An 18,374-nucleotide genomic window follows, 5' to 3' on the forward strand; every position below is an offset into this window, starting at 1 on the left:
TACAGGTGCAACAGGTGATTAAAAAGGCAAATGGAATTTTGTCCTTCATTGCAAGAGGGATGGAGTTTAAGACTAGGGAGGTTATGTTGCAATTGTATAAGGTGTTAGTGAGGCCACACCTGGAGTATTGTGTTCAGTTTTGGTCTCCTTACTTGAAAAAGGACATACTGGCACTGGAGGGTGTGCAGAGGAGATTCACTAGGTTAATACCAGAACTGAAGGGGTTGGATTACGAGGAGAGATTGAGTAGACTGGGACTGTACTCGTTGGAATTTAGAATGATGAGGGGGGATCTTATAGAAACATATGAAATTGTGAAGGGGATAGATAGGATAGATGCGGGCAGGTTTTTTCCACTGGCGGGAGAAAGCAGAACTAGGGGGCATAGCCACAAAATAAGGGGAAGTAGATTTAGGCCTACTCCTGCTCCTAGTTCTTCCCACCTGCCTCTTCCTGCCCCCCCTCCTCTTGCTCCTCCCCCACCTTTCTCTTGCTCCTCCCCCCACCCTCACCTTGCTCCTCCCCCCACCCTCCTCTTGCTCCTCCCCACACTCCTCTTGCTCCTCCCCCCACCCTCCTCTTGCTCCTCCCCCCACTCTCCTCGTGCTCCTGCCCCCACCCACTCTTGCTCCTCCCCCACCCGCCTCTTGCTCCTCCCCCACCCACCTCTTGCTCCTCCCCCACCCACCTGTTGCTCCTCCCCATCCACCTCTTGCTCCACCCCACCCACCTCTTGCTCCTCCCCCCACCCTCCCTCCCCTTGCTCCTCCGCACCCTCCTCTTGCTTCTCCTCCCACCCTCCCTTCCCTTCCCTTGCTCCTCCCCCTCCCCTTTGCCCGCCTCCCCTTGCTCCCCCCTCCCCTTGCTTCTCCCCCTCCCCCTGCTTCTCCCCCTCCCCCTCCCCATGCTTCTACCCCCTCGCCCCCTCCCCTTGCTTCTCCCCCCTCCCCTTGCTTCTCCCCCTCCCCTTGCTTCTCCCCCTCCCCTTGCTGCTCCCCCTCCCCTTGCTTCTCCCCCTCCCCCCTTGCTTCTCCCCATCCCCTTGCTTCTCCCTCTCCCCTTGCTTCTCCCCCTCCCCTTGCTTCTCCCCCTCCCCTTGCTTCTCCCCCTCCCCTTGCTTCTCCCCCTCCCCTTGCTTCTCCCCCTCCCCCCTTGCTTCTCCCCCCTCTCCTTGCTTCTCCCCCTCCCCTTGCTTCTCCCCCCTCCCCTTGCTTCTCCCCCCTCCCCTTGCTTCTCCCCCCTCCACTTGCTTCTCCCCCTCCCCCCGCTTCTCCCCCTCCCCCCGCTTCTCCCCCTCCCCTTGCTTCTCCCCTCCCCCCGATTCTCCCCCTCCCCCCGCTTCTCCCCCTCCCCTTGCTTCTCCCCTCCCCCCGCTTCTCCCCCCGCCCCCGCTTCTCCCCCTGCCCCCGCCTCTCCCCCTCCCCGCTTCTCCCCCTCCCCCCGCCTCTCCCCCTCCCCCCGCTTCTCCCCCTCCCCCCGCTTCTCCCCCTCCCCCCCGCTTCTCCCCCTCCCCCCCGCTTCTCCCCATCCCCCCGCTTCTCCCCCCTCCCCATGCTTCTCCCCTCCCCCTGCTCCTCACCCTCCCCCTTGCTCCCCCCTCCCCCTCCCCCTGCTCCCCCCTGCCTCTCCTCCCCCTGCTTCCCCCCTCCCCCTGCTCCCCCCCTGCTCCCCTCCTGCTCCCCTCTAACTGCTCCCCCTCCTCTCCCCCTCCCCCGCCCCTCCCCCCGCCTCTCCCCCTCCTCTCCCCCCGCCTCTCCCCCTCCCCCCGCTTCTCCCCCCCCTGCTCCCCCTCCCCCTGCTCCCCTCCCCTGCTCCCCCTCCCTCCCGTTCGCCTCGCTCCCCCCTCCCCCTCGCTCCCCCCTCCCCCTCGCTCCCCCCTCCCCCTCGCTCCACCCCTCCCCCTCGCTCCACCCCTCCCCTCGCTCCCCCTCCCCCCCTCCCCCCCTCCCCCTCGCTCCACCCCTCCCCCTCGCTCCACCCCTCCCCCTCGCTCCACCCCTCCCCCTCGCTCCCCCCCTCCCCCTCGCCCCCCCTCCCCTTGCTCCTCCCCCTTGTTCCTCCCCCCTCCCCCTTGCTCCTCCCCCCTCCCCCTTGCTCCTCCCCCCTCCCCCTTGCTCCTCCCCCCTCCCCCTTGCTCCTCCCCCCTCCCCCTCCCCCTTGCTCCTTCCCCCCTCCCCATTGCTCCTCCCCCTCCCCCTTGCTCCTCCCCCTCCCCCTTGCTCCTCCCCCCTCCCCCTTGCTCCTCCCCCCTCCCCCTTGCTCCTCCCCCCTCCCCCTTGCTCCTCCCCCCCTCCCCCCTCCCCCTTGCTCCTCCCCCCTCCCCCTTGCTCCTCCCCCCTCCCCCTTGCTCCTCCCCCTCCCCCTTGCTCCTCCCTCCCTCGCCCTTGCTCCTCCCCCTCCCCCTTGCTCCTCCCCCCTCCCCTCCTCCTCCCCCCTCCTCCTCCCCCCTCCCCCTCCTCCTCCCCCCCTCCCCCTCCTCCTCCCCCTTGCTCCTCCCCCTTGCTCCTCCCCCCTCCCCCTTGCTCCTCCCCCCTCCCCCTTGCTCCTCCCCCCCTCCCCCTTGCTCCTCCCCCCTCCCCCTTGCTCCTCCCCCCTCCCCCTTGCTCCTCCCCCCTCCCCCTTGCTCCTCCCCCCTCCCCCTCCCCCTTCCCCCTCCCCCTTGCTCCTCCCCCCCTCCCCCTTGCTCCTCCCCCTTGCTCCTCCCCCCTCCCCCTTGCTCCTCCTCCCCCTTGCTCCTCCCCCTCCCCCACCCCCCTCCCCCACCCCCCTCCCCCTCCCCCCTCCTCCTCCCCCCTCCTCCTCCCCCCTCCTCCTCCCCCCTCCTCCTCCCCCCTCCCCCCCTCCTCCTCCCCCCTCCCCCCTCCTCCTCCCCCCTCCTCCCCCCCCTCCTCCTCCCCCCCTCCCCCTCCTCCTCCCCCCTCCTCCTCCTCCTCCCCCCCTTTCTCCTCCCCCCTGCTCCTCCCCCCCTCCCCTTGCTCCTCCCCCCTCCCCCTTGCTCCTCCCCCTCCCCCTTGCTCCTCCTCCCTCCCCCTTGCTCCTCCCCCCTCCCCCTTGCTCCTCCCCCCTCCCCCTTGCTCCTCCCCCTCCCCCTTGCTCCTCCCCCTCCCCTTGCTCCTCCCCCCTCCCCTTGCTCCTCCCCCCTCCCCTTGCTCCTCCCCCTTCCCCCTTGCTCCTCCCCCCTCCCCCTTGCTCCTCCCCCCTCCCCTTGCTCCTCCCCCCCTCCCCTTGCTCCCCCCCCTCCCCCTTGCTCCTCCCCCCCTCCCCCTTGCTCCTCCCCCCCTCCCCCTTGCTCCTCCCCCTCCCCCTTGCTCCTCCCCCCTTGCTCCTCCCCCCCTCCCCCTCGCTCCTCCCCCTCCTCCCTTGCTCCTCCCCCCCCCTTGCTCCTCCCCCCCTCCCCCTTGCTCCTCCCCCTCCCCTTGCTCCTCCCCCCTCCCCCTTGCTCCTCCCGCCTTGCTCCTCCCCCCTTGCTCCTCCCCCTCCCCCTCCCTCCTCCCCCCTTGCTCCTCCCCCCTCCCCCCTTGCTCCTCCCCCCTCCCCCCTTGCTCCTCCCCCCTCCCCCCTTGCTCCTCCCCCCCTCCCCCCTTGCTCCTCCCCCCCTCCTCCTCCCCTCCCCCTTGCTCCTCCCCCCTCCCCCTTGCTCCTCCCCCCTCCCCCTTGCTCCTCCCCCTCCCCCTTGCTCCTCCCCCCTCCCCCTTGCTCCTCCCCCTTGCTCCTCCCCCCCTCCCCCTTGCTCCTCCCCCCTCCCCCTTGCTCCTCCCCCCTCCCCCTTGCTCCTCCCCCTCCCCCTTGCTCCTCCCCCCTCCCCCCCTCCCCCTCCCCCCTCCCCCCCTCCCCTCCCCCCTCCTCCTCCCCCCTCCTCCCCCTTGCTCCTCCCCCCCTCCCCTTGCTCCTCCCCCCTCCCCTTGCTCCTCCCCCCCTCCCCTTGCTCCTCCCCCCCCTCCCCCCTTGCTCCTCCCCCCTCCCCCTTGCTCCTCCCCCCTCCCCCTTGCTCCTCCCCCCCTCCCCCTTGCTCCTCCCCCCCTCCCCCTTGCTCCTCCCCCCTCCCCCTTGCTCCTCCCCCCCTCCCCCTTGCTCCTCCCCCCCTCCCCTTGCTCCTCCCCCCTCCCCCTTGCTCCTCCCCCCCTCCCCCTTGCTCCTCCCCCCCTCCCCCTTGCTCCTCCCCCCCTCCCCCTTGCTCCTCCCCCCTCCCCCTTGCTCCTCCCCCCTCCCCCTTGCTCCTCCCCCCTCCCCCTTGCTCCTCCCCCCTCCCCCTTGCTCCTCCCCCCCTCCCCTTGCTCCTCCCCCCTCCCCCTTGCTCCTCCGCCTCCCCCTTGCTCCTTCCCCCCTCCCCCTTGCTCCTCCCCCCCTCCCCCTTGCTCCTCCCCCTCCCCCTTGCTCCTCCCCCCCTCCCCCCTTGCTCCTCCCCCCCTCCCCCCTTGCTCCTCCCCCCCTCCCCTTGCTCCTCCCCCCTCCCCCTTGCTCCCCCCCCTCGCTCCTCCCCCCTCCTCCCTTGCTCCTCCCCCCCTCCCCCTTGCTCCTCCCCCCTCCCCCCTTGCTCCTCCCCCCCTCCCCCCTTGCTCCTCCCCCCCTCCCCCCTTGCTCCTCCCCCCCTCCCCCCTTGCTCCCCCCCCTCCCCCTTGCTCCTCCCCCCTCCCCCTTGCTCCTCCCCCTCCCCCTTGCTCCTCCCCCCTCCCCCTTGCTCCTCCCCCCTCCCCCCTTGCTCCTCCCCCCTCCCCCTTGCTCCTCCCCCTCCCCCCTCCCCCCTTGCTCCTCCCCCCTCCCCCCTTGTTCCTCCCCCCTCCCCCCTTGCTCCTCCCCCCTCCCCCCTTGCTCCTCCCCCCCTCCCCCTTGCTCCTCCCCCCCTCCCCCCTTGCTCCTCCCCCCTCCCCCCTTGCTCCTCCCCCCCTCCCCCCTTGCTCCTCCCCCCCTCCCCCCTTGCTCCTCCCCCCTCCCCCCTTGCTCCTCCCCCCTCCCCCCTTGCTCCTCCCCCCTCCCCCCTTGCTCCTCCCCCCTCCCCCCTTGCTCCTCCCCCCTCCCCCCTTGCTCCTCCCCCCCTCCCCCTTGCTCCTCCCCCCCTCCCCCTTGCTCCTCCCCCCTCCCCCTTGCTCCTCCCCCCTCCCCCCTTGCTCCTCCCCCCTTGCTCCTCCCCCCTCCCCCCTTGCTCCTCCCCCCTCCCCCTTGCTCCTCCCCCTCCCCCCTTGCTCCTCCCCCCTCCCCCTTGCTCCTCCCCCTCCCCCTCCATGCTCCTCCCCCTCCCCCTCCATGCTCCTCCCCCTTCCCTTTCCCCCTCCCCTTTCCCCATCCCTTTCCCCGCTCCCCTTTCCCCCTTGCCCCTCCTCCCCTTTTTTCTTGCTCCACCCCCCAACCTCCCTCCTCCCCCTCCCTTCCTCTACCCAATTTCTAACGAACTCCGGTTCAGCCAATCAGGTGCCGCAATAGCCGCAATCAGTGTCTCGCTCTTGACCAATGGCGCCTGGCCGTTCCGTCCAATCAGCATCCACCCCTGAGGACACAGTCAATAGGCGAAGGGCTGAGCATCCGCCTGCGCCAATGGGAGGCGGAGCTATGCGGGCCGGCCCTCAGCCAATCAGTGAGCGGTGCGGTTGCTGAGGAAGATGGCGGTGGCGAGCGGCTGGACGGCGCGACTGTGAGGGCGGAGGTGAGTGAAAGATGGTGGAGTCAGGGTCCCTGGTCCCGCTGCCTCTGTGTCCGAGGGGCATGCCCTCGCTCGTCTCTGGCACTGGACTCTGGGGATGAGCCTGAGCTTCCTCTGCCCCCCTCCCCCCCTCCCCCCCCCCCCCCGTCGCTGGGTTCCCGGGTACAGAGTTCCCGCAACAACAAAAAATCGGCCTCACCCCAGCCCGGTGAGCAGGACCTGAATGAAGCCTTGTGGCTGAGACCCGTCCTGCCCATGTTACCTGGCCATGGGGTTGGCTCACCCCTAGCCTTCTCTCTCCACTCCCAAATCCTGCATGTGGCCCCACCCCACCCTATATGTACAGGCATATGCACCTTAGAGTATAACCCCCCCATAAAGATTGGGCCAAATCTGGGAGAGTTGAGTAGTCTTATCTCCAGCACAAACTCCGTACACAACATGACAGGGTTGTATTCGGTACAAAGCCGGAAAGCACATGTTCAGCTGGAAATTAACTGAAACCGATGACCCAGTGCTACCTGTTGGCAAAACTATATTGCCATGTTATTTCACGATGTGTCAGTTGGGGGTCGGTAAATGATGAGTATTGCAAACACACATTGGAAATTTGTATGGGGACTGTCTATACCGGCTAAGTGGGTTGTACCCTCGCCTCCTCAGTCCCACTTAAGGACTTGTGCACATATCTCCAGTGTTCGACTTTACCGAAACCCTTCTGGTGATTGAAATTAGGTGTTTTCATCTCCACACGTAGCCATAGAGAGAGGAGGTTCTGAGTAGTCAGTCTTGCTTCAAATTAGACAGATCTCTAGGGCCAGATGAAATGTATCCCAGGCTGTTGAATGAGGCAAGGGAGGAAATAGTAGGGGCGCTGGTATAATGGCTGGAGGATAGACAATGTGGTATCTTTATTCAGGAAGGGATCAACCAGGAAACTACAGGCCAGTCAGTCTAACCCCAGTGGTGTGGAAAATATTGGACTACTTCTGAGAGATGGAATTATTCTGCATTTGGGGAGGCAGGGATTGATCAATAACAAAAACATGGTTTTGTTAAGGCAGACCATGTCTTGCTAACTGATGAAATTTTCTGAAGAGGTGACCAGGTATGTAGATGAGGGCAATACATTTGATGCAATCTACCTGGACTTTGGCAAGGCTTTTGATGAGGTCCCACAAGACAGACTGACAGTGGAGGTAAGAGCCCATGGAATCTAAGGAAATTTGGCAAATTGGATCCAAAATTGGCTGAGTGCAGGAAGTAGAGGCTGATGGTCAAGGGGTGCAGAGGAGATTCACCAGGATGTTGCCTGGGCTGGAGAGTTTTAGCTTTGTGGGTGGCACGGTGGCAGGGTGGTTTGCACAGCTGCCTCACAGCTCCAGGGATTCGGGTTCAATTCCGGCCTTGGGTGACTATATGGAGTTTGCACTTTCTTCCCGAGTCTGTGGGTTTACTCCCGGTGCTCTGGTTTCCTCCCACAGTCTAAAGATGTGCAGGTTAGGTGGATTAACTATGTTAAATTGCCCCTTAGTGCCCAAACGATTAGGTGGGGTTACGGGAATAGGGTGCACTTTCCAAGGCTGGTGCAGACTTGATGGGCTGAATGGCTACCTTCTGCACTGTAAATTCTATGATCAATGAAGAGAGGTTGGATAGACTGGGATGTGTTCCTTGGAGCAGAAGAGATGGAGGGAGGACATGCTGATTGAGATGTATAAAGTTATGAGGGGCATAGACAAAGTAGACAGAAAGAATCTTTTCCCCTTGGTGGAGGAATCAATGACCAGGGCCATAGATTTAAGTATTTTTTTCATAAACATTTTATTGATGTATTTTTGGTATAGTAACAACAACAAAATACATGAAACCATAAACATAGTGCAAAAGCCATTTACCTCTCGTACAGGTCCCACCTTTCTTAACCCCCTACTCTAATCCAAACTACTCCGCTCCTCCCCCCACCCCCCCCACCTGCTGACGATTAATTTTCCGCAAAGAAGGTGACGAACAGTTGCCACCTGCGGGTGAACCCTAACAGTGACCCTCTCAAGGCAAACTTTCTCCAAACAGAGAAAGCTAGCCATGTCCGATAGCCAGGTCTCCGACTTGGGGGCTTTGAGTCCCTCCATGCTAATAGTATCAGTCTCTGGGCTACCAGGGAAGCAAAGGACAGAACGTCTGCCTCTTTCTCCTCCTGGATTCCCGGGTCTTCTGACATCCCCAAAATCGCCACCTCTGGACTCAGCGCCACCCTTGTTTTTAACACCGTGGACATGACGTCCGCAAACCCCTGCCAAAATCTAATAAGCTTTGGACATGTCCAAAACATGTGAACATGGTTCGCCGGTCCTCCCGCACATTTTGCGCACCTATCCTCCACCCCAAAGAATCTGCTCATCCGGGCCACTGTCATGTGAGCCCGGTGAACAACCTTAAATTGTATCAGGCTGAGCCTGGCACATGTTGCAGACGTGTTGACTCTACTCAATGCGTCTGCCTAGACCATCCTCTATCTCTCCTCCCAGCTCCTCCTCCCACTTGCGCTTCAGCTCCTCGGTCTGCATCTCCTCTGACCTCATAAGCTCCTTATTAATGTCCGAGACGCTCCCTTCTCCTACCCACCCACTGGAAACAACCCTGTCCTGAATCCCCCTTAGCGGTAGGAGCGGGAAGGTTGACACCTGTTTACGAAGGAAGTCCCACACCTGCAGATACCTAAATTTGTTTCCCCTCGCCAACCCAAACTTTTCCTCCAACGCCCTCCTACTTGGAAAGCTCCCCTCTATGAACATATCCCCCATCCTCTCAATCCCCGCTCTCTGCCATAACCGGAACCCCTCCGTCCATACACCCCGGGGCAAACCGGTGATTATCACAGATTGAGGCCCAAACCGATGCTTCCACTGCTCCCACATGCCGCCTCCACTGGCCCCAAACTCTCAGGGCTGCCACTGCCACTGGACTGGTGGAGTACCATGCCGGCGGGAACGGCAGAGGCGCAGTTACCAACGCTCCCAAACTGGTGCCCTTGCATGAAGCAGCCTCATTACGCACGCATTCCGACCCCCCCCTCACCACCCATTTCCTGATCATGGCTATGTTAACCACCCAGTAATAGTTGCTAAAATTTGGCAACGCCAGCCCGCCCTCTCCCAGACTCTGCACAAGCATTACCTTCCTTACTCGCGGGGTCTTGCCCGCCCAGACGAAACCCATGATCACTCTGTTGACCCGCTTAAAAAAGGACCGCGGAATAAAGATGGGGAGACACTGAAATACAAATAGGAATCTCGGGAGGACCGTCATCTTCACCGTTTGCACCCTCCCAGCCAGAGACAACGGAAGCGTGCCCCATCTCCGAAAATCGTGCTTCATTTGGTCCACCAGCCGGGCCAGATTCAATTTATGCAGCCGGTCCCATTCCCGCGCCACTTGGATGCCTAGGTACCTAAAGCTTCCCTCTACTGACCTAAAAGGCAGCTCTCCCAGTCGCCTCTCCTGTCCCCTCGCCTGGACCACAAACATCTCACTCTTTCCCATATTAAGCTTATACCCCGAAAACCGGCCAAATTCCCCTCCAGTCTTCATGATTTCTTCCATCCCCTCTGTTGGGTCCGAAACGTACAGAAGCAGGTCATCCGCATATAGCGAAACCCTGTGCTCCATACCCCCCCCGGACCAGTCCTCTCCTTGAGGCTCTCTGAGCAATTGCCAACAGTTCTATAGCCAACGCAAACAACAATGGGGCGAGGGGGCATCCCTGTCTCGTCTCCCGGTGCAGTCTAAAATAGTCCAATATTGTCCTATTCGTCCGTACACTTGCCACAGTAACCTGACCCAGTCAATAAAGCCCCGCCAGAATCCAAACCGTCCCAGTATCTCCCACAGATAGTTCCATTTTACCCAATCAAAAGCCTTTTCTGCATCCATTGCGATGACGACCGCCACCTCCCTACCTTCCGGCCGCATCATGATCACATTTAACAGCCTTCTGACATTGGCCACCAACTGCCTGCCCTTAACAAACACCGTCTGATCCTCCCCAATAACGTCCGGAACACAATCCTCGATCCTGGAGGACAACTTGGCCAGCAACCTGGCATCTACATTCAACAGGGAGATCGGCCTGTAGGAACCACACAGCTCCGGGTTCTTGTCCCGCTTAAGAATCAGCGAAATCGTTGCCTGTGACATCGCCGGGGGCAACACCTCTCTTTCCCTTGCCTCATTGAACATCCTCAACAACAGCGGCCTCCGTATCCCCGAGAACGTTTTATAAAACTCCACTGGGTACCCGTCCGGACCCGGGGACCTTACCCGCCTGCATGGCCTTCAAGCCCTCCACTATCTCTTCCAGCCCTATTGGGGCCCCCAGCCCTTCTACCCGCTCCCCATCCACCTTTGGGAATTTCAACCCCTCCAAGAAGTGCCTCATCCCCTCCGGCCTGTAGGGGGTTCCGACCTGTACAGCCAGCTGTAGAAATCCCTAAACGCCTTATTCACCCCTACTGAATCACCAACCAGGTTCCCATCTTGGTCCTTTACTTTCCCTATCTCTCTAGCTGCCTCCCTCTTCCTAAGCTGCTGTGCGAGCATTTGCTGGTCTTCCCTCCAAGTTCATAGATCGCCCCCCCTCGCCTTTCTCAGCTGCTCCACCACCCTCATAGATTTAAGAAGGGGCAGGTTAAGGAAAACGTTTTCACCCAGAGGGTGGTGGGAGTTTGGAACTCACTGTCTGAAAGGCAGAGACTCTCATAACATTTAAGAAGTATTTAGATGTGCACTTGCGATGCCAAAGCATACAAGGCTATGGACCAAGTGCTTGAAAATGGGATTAGAATAGTTTGGTGGTTGTTTTTGACCGGTGGAGACGTGATGGATCGAAGGGCATTTTCTGTGCTGTAGATCTCAATCACTCAGTGCCCCACCATCTGAAAACATGGTTCCAGATTTTGCCTGTTTCTGACAAGCAGATCTACATCACCACCTGTCCATCCCTCCACTGCTTCTGTGCTGACAGTACGAAGTCTTACAACACCAGGTTAAAGTCCAACAGGTTTGTTTCGATGTCACTAGCTTTTGGAGCGCTGCTCCTTCCTCAGGTGAACCGGCATCTCCACATCTGTGCTGACAGACTGTTTCTGACATCCCGTTTCAGATGAGCTGCCATTCCTTTAGTTAAATACTGGGAAGAGTGACACTATTGTCATCTTGTCACTGTCCTGGCGCATCTTCTGATGAAACCATCCATATCTTTGTCACCTCAACTTGACTGTTCTAATAATCTCCTGACCGTGTCCCATTCTCCAGCCTGCACAAACCCTGTTGCCTGTATACTGTGCAGCACCCAGTCCTGCAACCCAGGTCTGCTGTTATTGCTGATCTACATTAGCTCCTGGTCCCCAAAGCAAGAATCTCAGCCCTCCATACTGACCTTCAGCCCCACAACCCTCCCCAGACTCCCTTCAACCTGCCATTGATGTGTCTTCAGCTGTCTACGCACCACATTCTGAAATTCCTTTCCTAAACCTCTCCATTTCCCTTTCATTATTTACTATCCACTATTTACTGTATACTAAATATTGCAGCTAAATATCGGGAAGATGAAACCTTCCCTCCTTTTAATATCATCTGTCTCCTCTCTTATCTCAGCCCATTGACTGTTGAAACCTTCATCCATACCCATGTTACCTCCATACTTGCTTATTCCAATGCTTGCTTGGCAGGCCAGTCATTTGAGATAGGCCAATTGGAATACAAATTCCCTGATTAGTGGGTCAATCAGGGAACTTCTTCTTTGTGTATAACAGGGAGTGTGAGATCCTCTGCACTCGCAGTGTAGACAGCAAGCTGAATGCAACTGGTCGTACTGCTTTTGGTTTAGTTAATAAAAGGTATTCTGGTGAAGGGAGTTCTGCCTCCGTGGACCTATTAGAGAAGTGTTAAGATTCGGGGGCGGTGGGAGGGGGTGGTTTCGATACAGTCTCATTTCCGATAGGTCAGTGGTTGGGGTGGAGAAGCTGACGGGACAAATAATGTTGCAGCAAATCACAGATGTACTGGGTAGTGGCCAAACCTGTAGTCAAACACCAAACATGAACACTGGGTGAGCAATTACAGTTAACTGCAGTTATCCTCAATCCACCGACAAGTGAGTCAGGGAGATTCTATTTTTGGTCCTTTGTAACTTAATTGTGGTGCTCCATGTTCTCGAACCAATGTGATGGTGAGAGAAATGCTCACTGTATAGTTGTTTTTAATTTTGGGTGGTTTAATAATCCTTCCTCTGCCAGCTAACCATTTGTTGGTTGGCAGAGAGTGCAACTTGTGGCTAGACTGTGCTGTGATGAGGTTTGGAGCTATGCTTCTGGGTAAACCAGATTTAAAGGTGGTGACAAAACTCATTAAAAAGAAAGTGAGGTTAAGCATTGCTGCATTTCCTAGAACGCTAATAGCCCTAACAGCTTGCTGCAAGGACATGCTGCTGGCTCCAGGCCAGGGGTGAGGAGGTGGTGTGGTGCTGGAGCCCTAAAGCTGATTTGATTGGATAGGAGAAATAGAAATTGTATGGGGACTATCCATACCGGCTAAGTGGACTGTACCCTCGCCTCCTCAGTCCTACTTCAGGACTTGTGCACAAATCTCCAGATTGACACTCCAGCCCAGTACCAAGAGAATGCTGCACTGTCAGAGGTGTGTCTTTCAGATGAGGCATCAAACAGAAGATGTCCTGTAATGGAAGACATGCTGTCGCAACAGTCAACCGCAAATTTTCAACTTTTAACCTTAAGATTAACCAGGAGCACAGTGCCAAGTATTTTCTAAAAGGTCCTGAAGCTCTTTATGAGTGAACATTGTGAAAAGTCGACTTTAAGAAGGAAGTTTTTCAGTGCATGTACCAGTGAAGGTGAGACCACAACTCTAGTTTTGTGTTAAGCTACATGAACATTGCTCATTTTCATTTAAATAAGGGACAAATATTTTTGGCAGGTATTCTACGAAGCAAGTCCGGTGCTTAAAAATTGGTTTAAGGCTGAGCAAGGTAGGGGCATATGAGGTATCTCTCAGAAGTGGGATCAGAAGTTGTCAGGAAGGCTTTGGGGCTCGAGCATTTTGATGTGAGCTCGATGTAGAAGGGCTTGGGTGACTGCAGGCCAGCAGAGAAGCGGGTGAATGCAGGCTTGTTTTTGAAGTAACGGACGGTCAATGATGGGGCTGCTCAGGCCAGAAGGTTTTCACAAGTGCAGTGCTGGCATTGAACCAGAATTCGAACCTCATGATCCCCGAGTGAAGTTAGGCCTCCGGGCAAAACAGTATGTATTTCTGACATGAGATCAGTGATATCATTTCAATTTTTTTTTACATTTTTATTTGCAGTGACTTATAATCTGGGTATTGTACCAACAGTTCCTGCTGTGTTTTGTATGTTCAGGGATTCGCAGATCCTTATCACTGTGTAATAGTGCATCTCAAATTATGCACATTTGCTGTCCCATTTAATAAAACAGTGAATAGTAATTTAACCGTCTATGGTTTTTGCATGTGCACGTTTGCATGTGCTCGCTACCCATAATAGAAATATAAAGAATAGGAGCAGGAGTAGGCCATTCAGCCCATCCCACCTGTTCTGCCATTCAAAGTGACAATGGCTGATCCTCTATCTCGATACCATACTGGTTCCGCAATGGTTCCATGTTTGTACAAGGGCGGGGCTGTCCGCAGCGGATGGTTAATTAAGGCTGGCTGTTACAGGATCTCTCACCCATGGCGGCTGCTATTATTTGTGCGAAGTCACACACCTGAATTTGCGCCACACAAATGTGGAACTTACATGACCTGAAAAAAAAAATTCAATCACAAACTGATGCAGCAGGTGAACATGGTGTCACATGGGTAAAAATAGTGTGGTTCCTGGAAATTTAAAATAAAAAAAAATATTTCAGATCGGTGACTTTTCATCAAAAATAAGTTTGGATAAAAGATAATCGAGCTAACATGTGAATCCTATTTCTCTTTGCGCATGTGCTGCCCGCCTCCTGAATGATTTAGAATTTTCTGTTTTTATGCCATTTGGTGTGTAATTGGCAAACTCTGCAAATGTATACGATGGCACAGTGGCTAGTACTTCTGCCTCACAGCACCAGGGACCAGGGTTCAATTCCAGCCATGGGTAACTGTCTGTGTGGAGGTTGTAGTTCTCCGTGTCTGCATAGGTTTCCTCCGGGTGCTCCGGTTTCCTCCCACAAGTCCCGTAAGATATGCAGGTTAGGTGGATTGGCTATGCTTAATTGCCCTTAGTGTCCAAAAGGATTGGGTGGGTTATTGGGATAGGGTGGAGGTGTGGGCTTGGGTAGCATGCTCTTTCCGAGGGCCGGTGCAGAGTCGAATGGCCTCCTGCGCTGTAAATTCTATGACTCATGATAGCAATTGTTTTTAAAAACTGATTCATGGGATGTGAGTGGTGCTGGATAGGCCATCATTTATTGCCTATCCCTAATTTCCCTTGAGAAGGTGGTGGTGAGCTGCCCTTGTGGAACCACTGAAGTACATGTGATGTAGCTACACCCAGAGTGCTGTTAGGGAGGGAAGTCCATGATTTTGACCTTACAACAGTGAAGATATGACAATATATTTCCAAAGTCAGGATGGTGCGTGGCTTGGAGGGGAAAGTGGGTTGATAGGAAACTGAGTAAGGAGCATGAGACCCACCTGAGTAACAGTGTGGATGAAGCAGAGCAGCGCTCTCCTGTTATCAGTAAAAGTATACAGTTAACATGTTTCAGAGATGTTTTAACACTTCCCCGAGGCATTTCAATTGACAATCTTGATGACTTCCACCATTTTAGAGCAGTGCATTAGATCTGTGAACAAAAGAGGGCAGCACGGTAGCATTGTGGATAGCACAATTGCTTCACAGCTCCAGGGTCCCAGGTTCGATTCTGGCTTGGGTCACTGTCTGTGCGGAGTCTGCACATCCTCCCCGTGTGTGCGCGGGTTTCCTCCGGGTGCTCAGGTTTCCTCCCACAGTCCAAAGATGTGCAGGTTAGGTGGATTGGCCATGCTAAATTGCCCTTAGTGTCCAAAATTGCCCTTAGTGTTGGGTGGGGTTACTGGGTTATGGGGATGGGGTGGAGATGTTGACCTTGGGTAAGGTGCTCTTTCCAAAAATTAGATCAGGGCATGTTCCTTTATGCAACTTCTCAATTTTATCCAGTGTTTTTTTTAAAAAAAAGAGGATGCATAGACTGCAGTCAAAATGGTAGGTTAGGTATAGTTAACTAGTGGTTAATGGATAGTTTGGGAAGGAGAGTGTCATTTGATTTAGTCGCACTTAATGTTCTGGAATTGGGTAGACTGGAGTTGACTACTTTGGTTGGACAGCACGGTGGATGAGATTGGATGAAGGCAAAAAATGTGGGTTTTGGCAAAAAGTAGTGAGCACGTTGTGGATTTGGCTAACCAGAGTATTTCATGGTTTAGCAGCGAGACATGCATTTAGTGCAGGACTGGGGCAGAAGAAGCGAATAGAGATAGACAGCATTGGAGATTAGATATCTGGGACTAATGCCTGTGAAGGAGATAAAATTAGGCATTCTTTTTTTTAAAAAAAAAATCTTTATTCTCACAAGTAGGCTTACATTGCAATGAAATTACTGTGAAAAGCCTCTAGTCGCCACATTCCGGCGCCTGTTCAGGTACAGAGAGGGAGAGTTCAGAATGTCCAAATTACCTAATAGTACGTCTTTCGGGACTTGTGGGAGGAAACTGGAGCACACTGAAGAAACCCATGCAGGCACGGGGAGAACATGCAGACTCTGGACAGACATGACCCAGCCGGGAATCGAACCTGGGACCCTGACGCTGTGAAGCAAGTGGTGCTAACCACTGCTCTGCCGTGCTGCCCTCTGCTCTGCCGTGCTGCCCTCTGCTCTGCCGTGCTGCCCTCTGCTCTGCCGTGCTGCCCTCTGCTCTGCCGTGCTGCCCTCTGCTCTGCCGTGCTGCCCTCTGCTCTGCCGTGCTGCCCTCTGCTCTGCCGTGCTGCCCTCTGCTCTGCCGTGCTGCCCTCTGCTCTGCCGTGCTGCCCTCTGCTCTGCCGTGCTGCCCTCTGCTCTGCCGTGCTGCCCTCTGCTCTGCCGTGCTGCCCTCTGCTCTGCCGTGCTGCCCTCTGCTCTGCCGTGCTGCCCTCTGCTCTGCCGTGCTGCCCTCTGCTCTGCCGTGCTGCCCTCTGCTCTGCCGTGCTGCCCTCTGCTCTGCCGTGCTGCCCTCTGCTCTGCCGTGCTGCCCTCTGCTCTGCCGTGCTGCCCTCTGCTCTGCCGTGCTGCCCTCTGCTCTGCCGTGCTGCCCTCTGCTCTGCCGTGCTGCCCTCTGCTCTGCCGTGCTGCCCTCTGCTCTGCCGTGCTGCCCTCTGCTCTGCCGTGCTGCCCTCTGCTCTGCCGTGCTGCCCTCTGCTCTGCCGTGCTGCCCTCTGCTCTGCCGTGCTGCCCTCTGCTCTGCCGTGCTGCCCTCTGCTCTGCCGTGCTGCCCTCTGCTCTGCCGTGCTGCCCTCTGCTCTGCCGTGCTGCCCTCTGCTCTGCCGTGCTGCCCTCTGCTCTGCCGTGCTGCCCTCTGCTCTGCCGTGCTGCCCTCTGCTCTGCCGTGCTGCCCTCTGCTCTGCCGTGCTGCCCTCTGCTCTGCCGTGCTGCCCTCTGCTCTGCCGTGCTGCCCTCTGCTCTGCCGTGCTGCCCTCTGCTCTGCCGTGCTGCCCTCTGCTCTGCCGTGCTGCCCTCTGCTCTGCCGTGCTGCCCTCTGCTCTGCCGTGCTGCCCTCTGCTCTGCCGTGCTGCCCTCTGCTCTGCCGTGCTGCCCTCTGCTCTGCCGTGCTGCCCTCTGCTCTGCCGTGCTGCCCTCTGCTCTGCCGTGCTGCCCTCTGCTCTGCCGTGCTGCCCTCTGCTCTGCCGTGCTGCCCTCTGCTCTGCCGTGCTGCCCTCTGCTCTGCCGTGCTGCCCTCTGCTCTGCCGTGCTGCCCTCTGCTCTGCCGTGCTGCCCTCTGCTCTGCCGTGCTGCCCTCTGCTCTGCCGTGCTGCCCTCTGCTCTGCCGTGCTGCCCTCTGCTCTGCCGTGCTGCCCTCTGCTCTGCCGTGCTGCCCTCTGCTCTGCCGTGCTGCCCTCTGCTCTGCCGTGCTGCCCTCTGCTCTGCCGTGCTGCCCTCTGCTCTGCCGTGCTGCCCTCTGCTCTGCCGTGCTGCCCTCTGCTCTGCCGTGCTGCCCTCTGCTCTGCCGTGCTGCCCTCTGCTCTGCCGTGCTGCCCTCTGCTCTGCCGTGCTGCCCTCTGCTCTGCCGTGCTGCCCTCTGCTCTGCCGTGCTGCCCTCTGCTCTGCCGTGCTGCCCTCTGCTCTGCCGTGCTGCCCTCTGCTCTGCCGTGCTGCCCTCTGCTCTGCCGTGCTGCCCTCTGCTCTGCCGTGCTGCCCTCTGCTCTGCCGTGCTGCCCTCTGCTCTGCCGTGCTGCCCTCTGCTCTGCCGTGCTGCCCTCTGCTCTGCCGTGCTGCCCTCTGCTCTGCCGTGCTGCCCTCTGCTCTGCCGTGCTGCCCTCTGCTCTGCCGTGCTGCCCTCTGCTCTGCCGTGCTGCCCTCTGCTCTGCCGTGCTGCCCTCTGCTCTGCCGTGCTGCCCTCTGCTCTGCCGTGCTGCCCTCTGCTCTGCCGTGCTGCCCTCTGCTCTGCCGTGCTGCCCTCTGCTCTGCCGTGCTGCCCTCTGCTCTGCCGTGCTGCCCTCTGCTCTGCCGTGCTGCCCTCTGCTCTGCCGTGCTGCCCTCTGCTCTGCCGTGCTGCCCTCTGCTCTGCCGTGCTGCCCTCTGCTCTGCCGTGCTGCCCTCTGCTCTGCCGTGCTGCCCTCTGCTCTGCCGTGCTGCCCTCTGCTCTGCCGTGCTGCCCTCTGCTCTGCCGTGCTGCCCTCTGCTCTGCCGTGCTGCCCTCTGCTCTGCCGTGCTGCCCTCTGCTCTGCCGTGCTGCCCTCTGCTCTGCCGTGCTGCCCTCTGCTCTGCCGTGCTGCCCTCTGCTCTGCCGTGCTGCCCTCTGCTCTGCCGTGCTGCCCTCTGCTCTGCCGTGCTGCCCTCTGCTCTGCCGTGCTGCCCTCTGCTCTGCCGTGCTGCCCTCTGCTCTGCCGTGCTGCCCTCTGCTCTGCCGTGCTGCCCTCTGCTCTGCCGTGCTGCCCTCTGCTCTGCCGTGCTGCCCTCTGCTCTGCCGTGCTGCCCTCTGCTCTGCCGTGCTGCCCTCTGCTCTGCCGTGCTGCCCTCTGCTCTGCCGTGCTGCCCTCTGCTCTGCCGTGCTGCCCTCTGCTCTGCCGTGCTGCCCTCTGCTCTGCCGTGCTGCCCTCTGCTCTGCCGTGCTGCCCTCTGCTCTGCCGTGCTGCCCTCTGCTCTGCCGTGCTGCCCTCTGCTCTGCCGTGCTGCCCTCTGCTCTGCCGTGCTGCCCTCTGCTCTGCCGTGCTGCCCTCTGCTCTGCCGTGCTGCCCTCTGCTCTGCCGTGCTGCCCTCTGCTCTGCCGTGCTGCCCTCTGCTCTGCCGTGCTGCCCTCTGCTCTGCCGTGCTGCCCTCTGCTCTGCCGTGCTGCCCTCTGCTCTGCCGTGCTGCCCTCTGCTCTGCCGTGCTGCCCTCTGCTCTGCCGTGCTGCCCTCTGCTCTGCCGTGCTGCCCTCTGCTCTGCCGTGCTGCCCTCTGCTCTGCCGTGCTGCCCTCTGCTCTGCCGTGCTGCCCTCTGCTCTGCCG

General features: G+C 58.7%; 1 protein-coding gene across 5 annotated transcripts in view; it reads left to right on the top strand.

Annotated features, from left to right (window-relative positions):
- The first annotated feature begins 5,574 nt into the window (after positions 1–5,574).
- The window catches only part of farp2 (FERM, RhoGEF and pleckstrin domain protein 2), a 294,261-nt gene continuing 281,461 nt past the window's right edge, over positions 5,575–18,374 (top strand). For all 5 annotated transcript variants that reach the window (XM_072474942.1, XM_072474943.1, XM_072474944.1 and 2 more), the window contains exon 1: positions 5,575–5,638. The gene's annotated coding sequence lies outside the window, so the exon portion shown is untranslated. The remainder of the gene's footprint in view (positions 5,639–18,374) is intronic.

Source organism: Scyliorhinus torazame, chromosome 14 (assembly GCF_047496885.1).
Source record: "Scyliorhinus torazame isolate Kashiwa2021f chromosome 14, sScyTor2.1, whole genome shotgun sequence".
In the NCBI taxonomy this organism is placed as follows: domain Eukaryota; kingdom Metazoa; phylum Chordata; class Chondrichthyes; order Carcharhiniformes; family Scyliorhinidae; genus Scyliorhinus; species Scyliorhinus torazame.